The following is a 12,315-nucleotide window of genomic DNA, read 5'->3' on the forward strand; positions in this document are numbered from 1 at the left end:
TTAGACCACCGTGCACACGCACTCCCACAGAAGTCTATGGAAAACACACACATGGCTGTCTAAAAAACAATCAGATTTTCAGACCGCATGCGGACTTCACCAGGGAACAGCGTGTGCACGGCAGAACAGGTCTTTTTTTAATTCTCACATCTCCCAGCTAACTCCAAAAACACAACTTAGTTTATGGTGCTGTTTGGAGGTGAAAGGTTCCCTTCAAGTTTCTAAAATATTAGTACATTTAGCAGTCCCCCGTTACTTGCCAGTAAATTCCCAGTACTTTAGGGGGACATACAGGTTTTCCAGTATTGCTGCTAGATAAAGGCTGAAAAATTACAGCTAAACTAAACTGCTCTATAAACACAGTAAGTCTCAAGCATTAAAACTATGATAGACAAAAAAAGAGGAAATACTACTTATACCAACGGAATAGCTTACATCTTACCTCCTTCAAGTGACAGTAAACGAAAGCCAAACCTCCACTGTTAGTTTGCACTCGAGTTTTACAGTAAGTTCTGTTCTGCATTAAATAGTACAGCACATACACTTGGAGTGTGAGCCAACAGTCTGGTACATATTACAGTATTCCATCTCGTGCCTTGAAATGTGAGAAAATTTATATGCAGTGACTTTTGCATTAATGGCTTTGTTACACAATTTTCAAATATGTTACTGTAGTATAAACTATGACTATATACTATTGTATAGCTGGCCTGCATAACTTGGCAGTTGGTAGGTACCAAAGTTAAAATCGGCAAACTTCTGGGGGCCGCAGATAAGTTTTTAGTGGCACATTTCATAAGTAAGCTGCTAAAAACCTATCTATTCTATAGTTTAATGATACAATTATGTTGCATTTTATGATGCATTAAGTGATGATTTATGGCAGGGAAAGAGGAAAACAAGAGTTTTGTTAGACTGGGTTCACACAGGGTATATTAGATGTGGAAAGTCTGCATTAAATCTCACACCATTTGATGCGGGTTTTATCATGCTTACTTGTGTGGAATTCACATCCTCATTGAGAAGAGGTGAATTCCGCAAGAGTACATGGCAATTGTGAACCGCCAATTCCTGCACAGGTCAATGTCAAATCCAATGTCAGTATCAATTCCTACACAGGTTGGTGTGGATTTGGATTTGAAGTCAGCTACATATCTGCAGCTGAATTCATAAGATACAGCACTTCCCTCACCTCCGCAGTCTTCATGCTATCAGTGCTCCCCACCTTCATTAAGAAAATTTCTCTTGCAGCTGCTGCTTGCAACACTGCTCCTATTTTGGTCAAGAGAAGGGTCAGCTTTATGTTGTTTTAGCAGTGAGAAATAATTGGACTTCTTTGCAAGTAATGCAAATCTGCAAGTACTCTTAATTCTGGAAGCCAACTGATGGAGCTTCCCTCTCAGGACTGCCTTAAGGGCCTCCTAATTATTAACCTGAAAAGTATTCTCTGGACAGTTAATCAAAAAAAGCTATTCCAAAGATTGCAGGGTTTTCTTGTATATCGACTCCTTGCTGAGTGTAGTCTCCTTTAATTGCAAGTGAGTTCCAAAAGGTATTGCACCCTAGGTCTTCAAATCCAATCAAATATGGTGAATGATTCAACTCTGGGCAGATATTTGGACAGGAAGTTAGATATTGTTGCTTTACGTAACTTAGAGTATGAAGAGTGAGTAAAAACGTGGTCAATCTTGAGCACATGTTATGTGCTATGGAGTAGTAAGTAAAATTGCAGAAAGTCAGTTGGTGATTATGCCATATATCTAATAGTAATGGGTATGTAGGAATTTGGTGACAGGGAAATAAGATTTGTTGCAGGGAATTACTTTAGAAACATTTGAATTATACTTCTCTCAAAATACATCTAAAGTCAGATTTGAATGAACCAAGGAAGTAGAGAATACATTTTATATGAATAGAACTGTTTATAGAGTTTGGTTCATAATAATTAATAAAAATAATGCAGGAATAATTCAGATTGCTTAAGACTACAATAAACTTCCTAAAGGAGACATACCTTGGACATACACATGCCATTTTCTCTTTTCCTGGGAGGATGCGAAAAAGAAGAGCGAGTAATTTCTATCAAAGAAAACTGGTACAGATGGAAGGGAAAATGCCTCTCCTGGGAAAACGCCACATTAGCTCGTAATTTTGCATTATGATTAAAAACGTTCCTTCTTTTAACGGGAATTAAAGCCTTGAATATTATTAGCTATCAAAGTAACTGGTTTAGATGTCATAATGAAAAGTATATCTATATACCTGTATGAAACCTAATCTCAAGTAATTGGTACAGATCAAGACAAATCATACTTTGAGGCATTTAGTCCTAAGAAACTGGCAGACCATCGAACCCACAAAGAAGGAAGAGATAGAGTGAAGCATAAGGTAAAGGGGGGGTGGGCAATAGACATAAAAAGCAACAAAAATTAGCGGACTGCAACCCTAACTGAATGTCACAAAAATGATTTGAGATATAGTTACAAATGTTAACTATATCAAACGCCAGTCCATCATTGGGGGAACAGGAACTCTAGGGGTATTAATCCCACAGTGAAACATATATACATGTCTAGGAAGCATATCGTAAAGTAGATATGGTTACTGAGCAATGATTAAAGCATACAGAATACAAATAACAGTGAGCATCCATTGTAGAACAAACAATAGCATATGATCAGAAAGACCAGTTTCCCCCCAAATAATTACTCCATATGTATTTATAGAAAAATCCATTATCTTTTTACATTGCACAGCAGATATTCCTTACCTTTACACAGGCAGATATTCCTTACCTTTAAACAGGATGATATTCACCCAAATAATCGCTCAAACGAGCAATTATGGGTGACAATTGGCCGGTGTACACAAGTCCCCCAACAGGGCACTGAGCGAGAAATGAGCTGAAATGGAATGACTACTGAACGGCATCTCCCTCAATATAAACAGGAGTTTGATGAAGAAAGTCTGGCGCAAGCAAAATTCCATAAAAACTTCTTGCTTCATTATACTATGTTAAAATCAATACAAGAGAGGTACTATGGTACAGTCATCAATGCCTGTGCTTAATATTTGAGCGACTGCCTGTTTGTGGTAAATTGAGGCAGGCGGCTGCTGAAAGAGATCTTCGGCCCGCTCTGCCTCTATTCTCTGACAGACTATTGCTCCTGTGTGACAGCATTACGGCAATACTCACTGGAACGGCTGTCATACTGTGTAAAGGTATCTGTATTTAGTGCTCTGTAAATCAACAGGAAAGACAGATTCATTACACAGAGAGAGAGACAAGGAGACAATACTATTTGATCGCAAACCCTTCAAATGCATCGATTTTGGCAGTAAAATATAGAACTTGTTCTGTCATTTGGACTAAAAATGTTCTGAAGTGAAAAAAGTACACCCCGTTAGTTGAAGTGAATACCTTTATAAAAAGGTGGCTATACCATGGTAGGCTAATGTTGACCATAAACATTAGACACTTGTTTCTTTCTTAAGGCCCATTTACACGGGACGAGTATTGGGCAAATGATGCCTGACACTCGTCCCTGTGTGTCCTCGCTCTCGCGCTCCTGCACAGGAGCTAGTATTGCTGGCTCACTCACAGAGTGGCCAGTCGGGGGGCGGAGAGGCTGCAGGAGATTTCTCGCCTACCGCTCCCTCGCCCCTCTCCATTGACGTTACATAGGGGTCGTTCAGTACGGAACGGCTGCTATTTACACTGAGCGATCAGCTCATCGTCCATCGCTTATGCAGCATAGATGATGGACAATGAGCTGAACAATGATTGTTCAGTGTAAATAGCAGCTTTTTAGTACTGAACGGCCACTGTGTTAAGTCAATGGGGAGGGGCGGGGGAGAGTGAGGAGAGAAATCTCCTCCAGCCTCCTCGCTGTGAGCCAGCAATACTCGCTCCCGTGCAGGTGCACAGGAGCTAGTATGTGCGGGGACGAGTGTCGGGCATCTTTTGCCCGACATTCGTCCCGTGTAAATGGACCTTTAGAAGAACCTGAAGTCAGATATAAATTTTCAATAAATAATGTATAAAAATATGGTCGTTCATAAATTAATTTACCATCTATAAACTCTTATGCCTCATTGTCACTTCAGGAGGCACAGTAGTACCATTCAGCAAGACAATTGCATGGAGTTTAAAGGGGTTTTCCAGGCAAATACTACTGATGACCTATCCTAAGGATCTAGAAAAACATCTCCCATCAGACAATATTAATAGATTTTAAATACATATCTGTATGTAAAAATAAAGGTGGTACATTCTCTTTAAGCTCAAGAGGGAAATAAGGTACAGCAGCATCAGACACATTTATATTTTAAGTGGTCAGATTTTCCCAGGGTCACAGTGGGAAAGAGGGGTGTGACCAGGGGCATGGCTTATCACGAGGTATGATTTTACCTCCATCATTGCAAAAAGTACAGGGCTGTTTCAAAAAAGACAAGGAGCAAATTCCGCAGCATTTTAGCATCCAAAAAGCAGTCAAAAGCCGTACCATTGGTGTGGGTTTTGACTGTAAATCAGCCGCATACCAGCAGCTGACTTCATACTATACAGCACTCTTCCGAAGGCTTCCCGCTGTCAGCGGTCCCCAGCTTCCAGTTCCCAGCAGCTTGTAGTGGCCTCTCCTGACCAGCATCACCTGACCAAGCCGTTGGGAACCGTAAGACGGAAGATGACAGCCGGAAGCCTATGGAGGAGGTGAAGGGGAGCGCCGCATAGTATGAAATCAGCTGCGGGTACACAGCTACTTTCCAGTCAAAATGGGTTTACTAATGCTGCAGATTTTGCTACGGAGATTTCCACTGCAGACATTCCTCAGCATTTCCGCCACATGTAAACATGCCCTTAGTCAGGTTAAGTGGCCTCAGTAGTAATAGTCACCCCTATATTGGCTTGAACAGTAATAGTGACCCCATAGTGGCTTCAGTAGTAATAGTGACCCCCACAGTAGCTCCAGTAGTAATAGTGTCCCCTATACTAGCCTCAGTAGTAATAGTGACCCCAGTAATAATACTATTATACTAGGACGGATCTAGAGGACACTATTACTAATAGTGCTCCGTATATCGGCCCCAGTATTACTAGTGACCCCTACAGTCACCCCCTTGAGACCGCTATACTAACCTCCTCCCCATTGTTGTCTTCTCAGCCCTGCTGTGAGGGGAAGTGTGTGCGCCCGCAGCAGTATCTTCTCCCTTGTCCTCTCCTCTTGCGGAACCATGGAGGAAAGGTCAAGGGAGGAAGATCCTGGATGCACATACTGCCGTCAGTGTGTGCATCCAATCGCAGCGCCGCTGAGTGATTACCAGCCGGGGTACTACATCACTTTAATGGTAACCCCGTGTCCCCAAAGCGGCACAAATGGCTGTCCCGCTTGGGGCCCTGGGGAAAGTGGGACACCGGGTCCCAAAGCGGGACTATCCCGCCTAAATCGGGACGTTTGCTCATCTTACCTATTCGTTAGTCTCAGAAATATAAAAACATTGGTTGGCACTTCTCCTAGCAGAAAAAATTCTTGTAAATGTGTGAATTCCTAATTGAACCTATATTAAAGCACATGCTACAAATTAGACTGCAACGGACTGCATAGCAAGGCATTTCAACCATTTTTTAGAGACCTATAGACATATCCTTCCAGTGACCAAACACTGTCATAGTGGTTAACGGGTTTGTATTCAGGCAGTCCATTAATCTGCTGTTACATGCTGCCCTTGTGGGATTTTAGTTCCAAACAGAGCTTTTTCTTCAGTGTGTGATCTTTTATTGAACCAACATGAAATATTGTGTAAGTGTTCTTGTGTTTGGGCTTGCAAAGCTCAAGAGGTCTTGAATCCAGATGTGACCGAGATAAGCACATCTAAGGAGAGAAGTGTTTTTCTATGCCTGAAAGCTGTTGCAATGAAACAGCTCACTATTATTTTTACTTTAATCCAATAAAGTGAACTTAACCTGGTAATAAAAGTGATCTTGGAACACAACACTTTTGGAATCTCTGAAGACATAAAGAGAACCTGCCTGTTCTGTGTTACATTCATTCATTCTCATGTTTTATGACATTTTATAATCAATGTATTAGCACAATACAAAATTCTCTAAAGTACAAATGTCCTAATTACTTCTATAGCTCTGCCATTTAGTTTGGAGGAAGCTGGGATATCTGCAGTTCCGTTCTATATTCTCAATCGCAGAAATCTTCTTACTGCTAGCCGGGGCCGTCAAACTGTTAAAGGGATTCTGTCATCAGAATTTCTACCGTATCACCAGGTATTAACAGAATTTGGAGGTATGTATGCGATAAAAAGCAGATTATTCTTTCAGTAGAAACTTACTTTTATATTTTTCCACATTGAATGGTAATTAACCCGCCTAGAGTCACAGAGGCGGGTCACATGAGCCCCGAGTCACAGCTTCCAGTAATTATTTATGCATGCACCCTCCAAAGCTTCGCCACCTCTCTCTGCCAGTCTCATCAGTGCAAGCAGGGATAAAATCCTATTATGGCCCACACCTCAACTTCAGTGGTGCACATCCGATTCCAGCTGGGGGAGAGAGCCACACAGCACAAATGCAGGATTTCATCACAGCTTATGCTGATGTCAGCAGCAGGGCAGGGGGCAGGGCTATGGAAGCTGTGAGTCGGGGTTCGTGTGGCCCATGTCTGTGACTCCAGGCGGGTCAATTACCATACAGTGTGGTAGAATATAAAAGTAAGATTCTGCTGAAATTAATATTCTGCTTTGTATTACAAACATTGGGGAAAATTTACTAAGCCCGGAATTTCCGACACTTGTCTTAGTACACTTTCACCTAGGTGCACCATTCACTTAATATACGAAGAGGCGCATGTATTCAGCGGATTCCGGTAGCTCCCTGCACCTTCTCAGAATTGGTATAATTTATGCCAATTTCTGGCATAAATTGTACATAAATCTGCCAACTTGGGGTGGACATGACCCCACATGGCAAGCTCCATGCACTTTTTGAAAAAGTGCCAGGGCTGGTGCAGAACTAAGAATAGTCATAAGTGCTGTAGACAGTTTTGTAAATGTGCCCCATTGTGTCCAGATTTTGTTCAATGTGACACCTTATGGCCCTTTTACATGCTTACTGTGAAAGGAGGCGGGCGGGGAATGCTCCCGTCTCGCTCTGCCTCCATTCCAGCAGCACTGTGAGTGATGCCAACGATGCTTGCTCCTATGTAGCAGCACAGGATAGAACATTACTGGGACGAGCTGTCAGGCAAAAGGACCATTAGTAATGGAAATGCTGATGACAGAATCCCTTTAAACTCATTACTACTAGCGAATATCATTAAAGGAGATCTTTAATGAATAGTTATATATCCTTGTTCAACTACTACAGGTTAGTGACATTTGGTGGGAAGATTATTAACTGTTTAACAAAAAAAAGTTCTTACCCTTTTCTATGCCAGTCATTTGGGTGTTTTGTATCTTCTGGGTGGATTAAACTATAGTGAACAAATCCTACACAGAAAAATTACAGCCTTAAGGCTATAATAAGCATTTTTTACGCTGAGAGTATAGGGATAAATTGGATTTCATTGTGACAACAGAGACATAATTCAAGGTTTGTCATGACTGGGAAATAGCTGCACATGGATATGCATTGACCATGAAATTCAGGGCAGAAAGGAGGGGTGTTTGGTAGAGTAGGTCCTTAAGCCAAAATACAGTCTTAAATCAACAGTAACTGAAAATACATACAAAGATCTAGAAACTCTCTGGGTTGTGTGCAAACTACAGAGGGGATCCCTAAAATCAAATCTTTATTAATATATATTAAAAACACTGGGCTTGGAACAAAATCATGAATAATAAGGACAAAAAAAGAAACAAATATACTCGTGCGTGTCACACTATTCCAATGGGGAAAATTCTATACGAGACTATCTTGATTCGTCTCAAATATCAAACTTTATTTTGTTTTATTTGGTTTTTAGAATAAATATCCCATGGAAAAAAATAGAGAGCTTCCAGTAATGTCTGAGTTCAGTCCCAAAATTTATGGGGTTCGTGATAATCAAACTGACTGTAGGTATAGTATGGTCTAGTAGTTCACCCCCTTTTTAGATCAGAGTGTTCTGGGCTGATTTACAGGACAAACCACCTATAATAGATACGAACTTAGCCTGAATAGATGAGGGAAAGAATCATATCCTGATGATCGCAAGTGTAAATGCGGTACGGTAAAAGTCGGCCTCCAACAAAGGAGGTCTACTGAACTAGATAGAACAGGATTCAGATGTAATTCATGTGGTTCAGATTCCGATGTGATTTATGTGGTTCAATGCATTTCAGTTGGACCTGCAACTCTTCAGGAACCAGGTGGTCAAAGATATTAGAAATGACTAGGAGGGGGCCCGGAATGCTCCTACCAGTCCCAGACAGAGATTTTAGTGTCTGGATGTTACTGTAATGAATACCAATAGACATATACTTTCAAGCACCAGGATAAATGTTTAGTAAATCCTTATTACTATAGCAAGGGTAGATGCCTGAGGGTCTGAATAATGCAACCCTGAGGTATGATAAAGGAGGTAGCTCTATCAATGAGGTTGGACAGAGCTCCTATATTCCTTGCATATTATCATATAGCTAGCTCTGAGATCCCTATAGATCGCATAGAGGTAGTCTAATATGAACCAGATCTGACCTCCTCAACCAAGTAGCTTAAAACTAGGTCTAGATTGCTTGCTAAAATACTAGCTAGAACCTAGGCCATCTAAGATGGCCTGAGCTATCTAGGATGAGAACAGACGCAGAAACAGGGGACAATACCCCATTAGGCTAGATAGATAGAGAGAGTAATATAGCCTCCAGCCCTGATGATGGGTTGGTGGCCGTTTTTTAATATATATTAATAAAGATTTGATTTTAGGGATCTTCTGTGATTAGGGCTTTATTGTTGAGTTCCCTCTGCCTCAGTGAACCTTTTTTCAAACTACAGAGGGAATTGTGAAATAGAATTGGTGTGATAAACAGTCCTCCAGGGCAATCTGATGACTATGGTATACTGTAATTGATAAACGTAGTGAGATGTCAATAAAACAAAGTCAACCCAATAATCAACTTTGCTGAGAGTTTCTGGAGTCAGACTCATGGCAGTTGGCTGATATTACTCGGGTAAACTGTGGGAATCTGCCTAAACTTAGTTAAGTGAGGATTCTGGCTGACAAGGTTATGGGATTACTGCAGTTCTCTCTGCTCAAGGGAGGACAGTATCACCATAATAGTATGCCATGTTTATTTTATATATGTGACACAATAGAGGGAAGAAAGATTTTTATTTGGAAACGTTCTTCTCTTTTCATCTGCAAGGATCCAGCAACATTTTAAATATACATAAAAATTGGTTGCGTAAATGACTGCTATATGCATGTGTATGTGCCTGGCTGAATGACGAGTGGCCTCTAAAGCGCTACATTTGCTGCTCTCATAATGTAACCAGTAGAGAACAGTACCTTGCTTTTGCCCATTATTTAGTCCATACAATTCAATAGGCAGAATGGATGTGATTATAAATTCACCAAAAAGAAATCTCAGACATCTCAAAGTTAGGCTTCATTCACACGTATATCGGACGCACCTTCACGCCTGGCCAATATGCGCTGCCCATCTGAAGCATCAGTTCAGATGGGCGTATTCCTGCTGTGTAAAAGCACCCAGCACATAGGAGCGCATTTCGGCCAGGCGCTTTTACACCGGGCAGTAAAGATATATAGGAACTATCTTCCTGGCCGGAATACGGTGGCAGCTCTATAGACTTCTATGGGAACCAATGGTAGCTGCCGAAGAAGGGAGGTGGGAGTGAGTTTAGCAGTGTGTCTGCTAAACTCTCACCCCCTTCCTCCTCTCCACCCCTTGCCGTCTGTTTGCAATGAGAGGGGGCGGGAGTGTGCCCGTTCAGACGGCATGGATCCTGGTACGAGACTACCATGCTGTTGCCCTTTTTCCCTCCCTCCCCATCGCAGGCTCAACGCCCCCACTCCTTCCCGCTTGTTCTTTGCAATGGGAAGGGCCGGGACAGGAGCGGAGCTAAGCGCCATCCCGTCCCGCCTCCTTCCATTGATGGCTATGGACAAGGATTGGGGAGAGGGCGGGAGCTCAGCTCTGCCTACGTCCCGCCCCTTGTCCACAGCCTTTTGGGCCTGACGTAAAAACGCCCGGTGCTATATTGGCCTGGCCAGGCGCTTTTACATCTCAGAGAAACAGCCATGTGATCTGATGCATTGGAATCCAATGCATCACATCACAGTTTATATCAGCCGGCCGTGAAAACGGCTGGCTGATATACGCTTGTGGGAAAGAAGCCTTATGCTAAGGAAATGCAAGCCATAATTAAATTTGTAAATCTGTGACACATCTGCTAATAAACCCCATTGGTCTAGATAATTTAGGCACTATGACTTGCCATGACTTGTGCGCAGGTGTACTGGGTGCACCTCTTCGTCTTATACAGACTTCTGAAACCGTATTATATATGTCTTTCACAAAGTGGCTGCTGCCTAATCTGTCTAGCCCTCCAGGTTTTATACAATAATGGTGTTTTATGCCATTTACTGGCATGTTCTTGCGGTAAACAGATACACTGAATGAAAGACAGAAAGCACAGAGATATCAAATCTCATATGAATTACTTATTTGTGATGAATCTCAAAATTCCACCGCAGAAACAAACTTGTGATACGAAATCACAGGAGCAAACCTGGGACAATACTGCCCTCTTGTGGTAATCTGTCAGTCTTTTTCCATTCATTAGTATAGGTTATAGCCACTTCAAATGTTTATTTTATTTATAATAAATGGGGGTTATCCACTTTTTATGAATTATTTTGATCCAATTAGCTTAATTTATAATTGGTTTTAATTTGTTTCCCCATAGATAACAAGAGTAGGTATCGCTGCGTGAGTGTTGGAGAAAACCTGTAAACAGTATTGGCACTGCAGTATATTTGCAGTCATGTAACAGTTTCATCTATAGGTGCTTCGTTTGCACTTTTACATGAGAGCTCTTAAGGAGCCTGATCCAATTTACAAAGTCAGGGCTCTTTAACATGAGCATAGGTGTTTTTATGTGCGCCCGCCGACACCGTAAAAATGCGTGAACAGGCGCACAAATCTGATGTTTGTGCGCCCATTCAGACGGCATGGGCCCAGCGCATATACGCCAAGGCCACAATGCCGTTGCCTCCCCTTCCCTCCCCGGCTCACCTCCTCTCTTCTTCCCTCCGGTTGTTTGCAATGGGAGTGGGTGGGACACAGTGGAGCTAAGCACCTGCCCCCTCCCCTTGTCTGCAACCAGCAATTGGAGGGGGTGGAGCGAGGTGGAGCTTAGCTCAGCCCCCATCCTGCCCCCTCCCATTGCAAACAGCCGGAGGGGAGGAGAGAAGGGGGAGGGAGTTTAGCAGTCTTGCAGTACAAAATCAATTTAATCTAATTCTCTCACTTCCCGATGTCATAGAAACTTGAAATTTGGCACGAGCATTGATTATGTCATAAATAGGAAAAGTTAATGGGTCCCAACTCGATTATTGAATTCTAAGCGCAAAAGAATTAGCGTCCAAATTTTATGTACGTAATATAATTCTCTCACTTCCCGATGCAACAAATAATTACACAAATTTGTACCGCACAAATGTGAAATTTGCCATGACCATTCTTTGCGTACTAAATATTGGAAATTTAACGGGTTACAACTTGATTATTCAATTCTATGCATAAAAGTAAGTGACCCCCTACGTAATGTAACTAATAACACACATCTGTACTGCACAATCTTGAAATTTGGCATGACCATTCCTATGTTATGTAACTAATAACATATCTGTACCCCGCAATATATGAGACAGTTATCTTCTCAGCAAAACAAACCCCATTTAGAAATATGAGTATATACTTGCAGGATTAAAACTGACTGTTGTATGTATTGAAAGGCTGTAAAGTACAAAAGGAAGTGGACATGGACTTCTGGGATGGAGTATGCCTTTAAGGAAAAACAGGGGCTGCAACCTTCAGTCTGGGTAGGAAATTTGAATAAAAGGGGGCGTTACCTTTTAGGGTAGAAATGAGGAGAGTGTGTGAGGTAGACATTCTGTGCGGTGACATTATCACATACAGTCTGAGATAAATCTCTCTCCTATCTGCCTATACACTGAGAGGAATCTATCTGATCTGTGTGTTATGAGCAGCATGTGTGAGGTGGACATTCTGTGTAGTGGCATTTTCACATACAGTCTAAGATAAATCTCTCTCCTATCTGCCTATACACTGAGAGGAATCTAT

The sequence above is a fragment of the Eleutherodactylus coqui genome, chromosome 9 (genome assembly GCF_035609145.1).
Source record: "Eleutherodactylus coqui strain aEleCoq1 chromosome 9, aEleCoq1.hap1, whole genome shotgun sequence".
Lineage (NCBI taxonomy): Eukaryota > Metazoa > Chordata > Amphibia > Anura > Eleutherodactylidae > Eleutherodactylus > Eleutherodactylus coqui.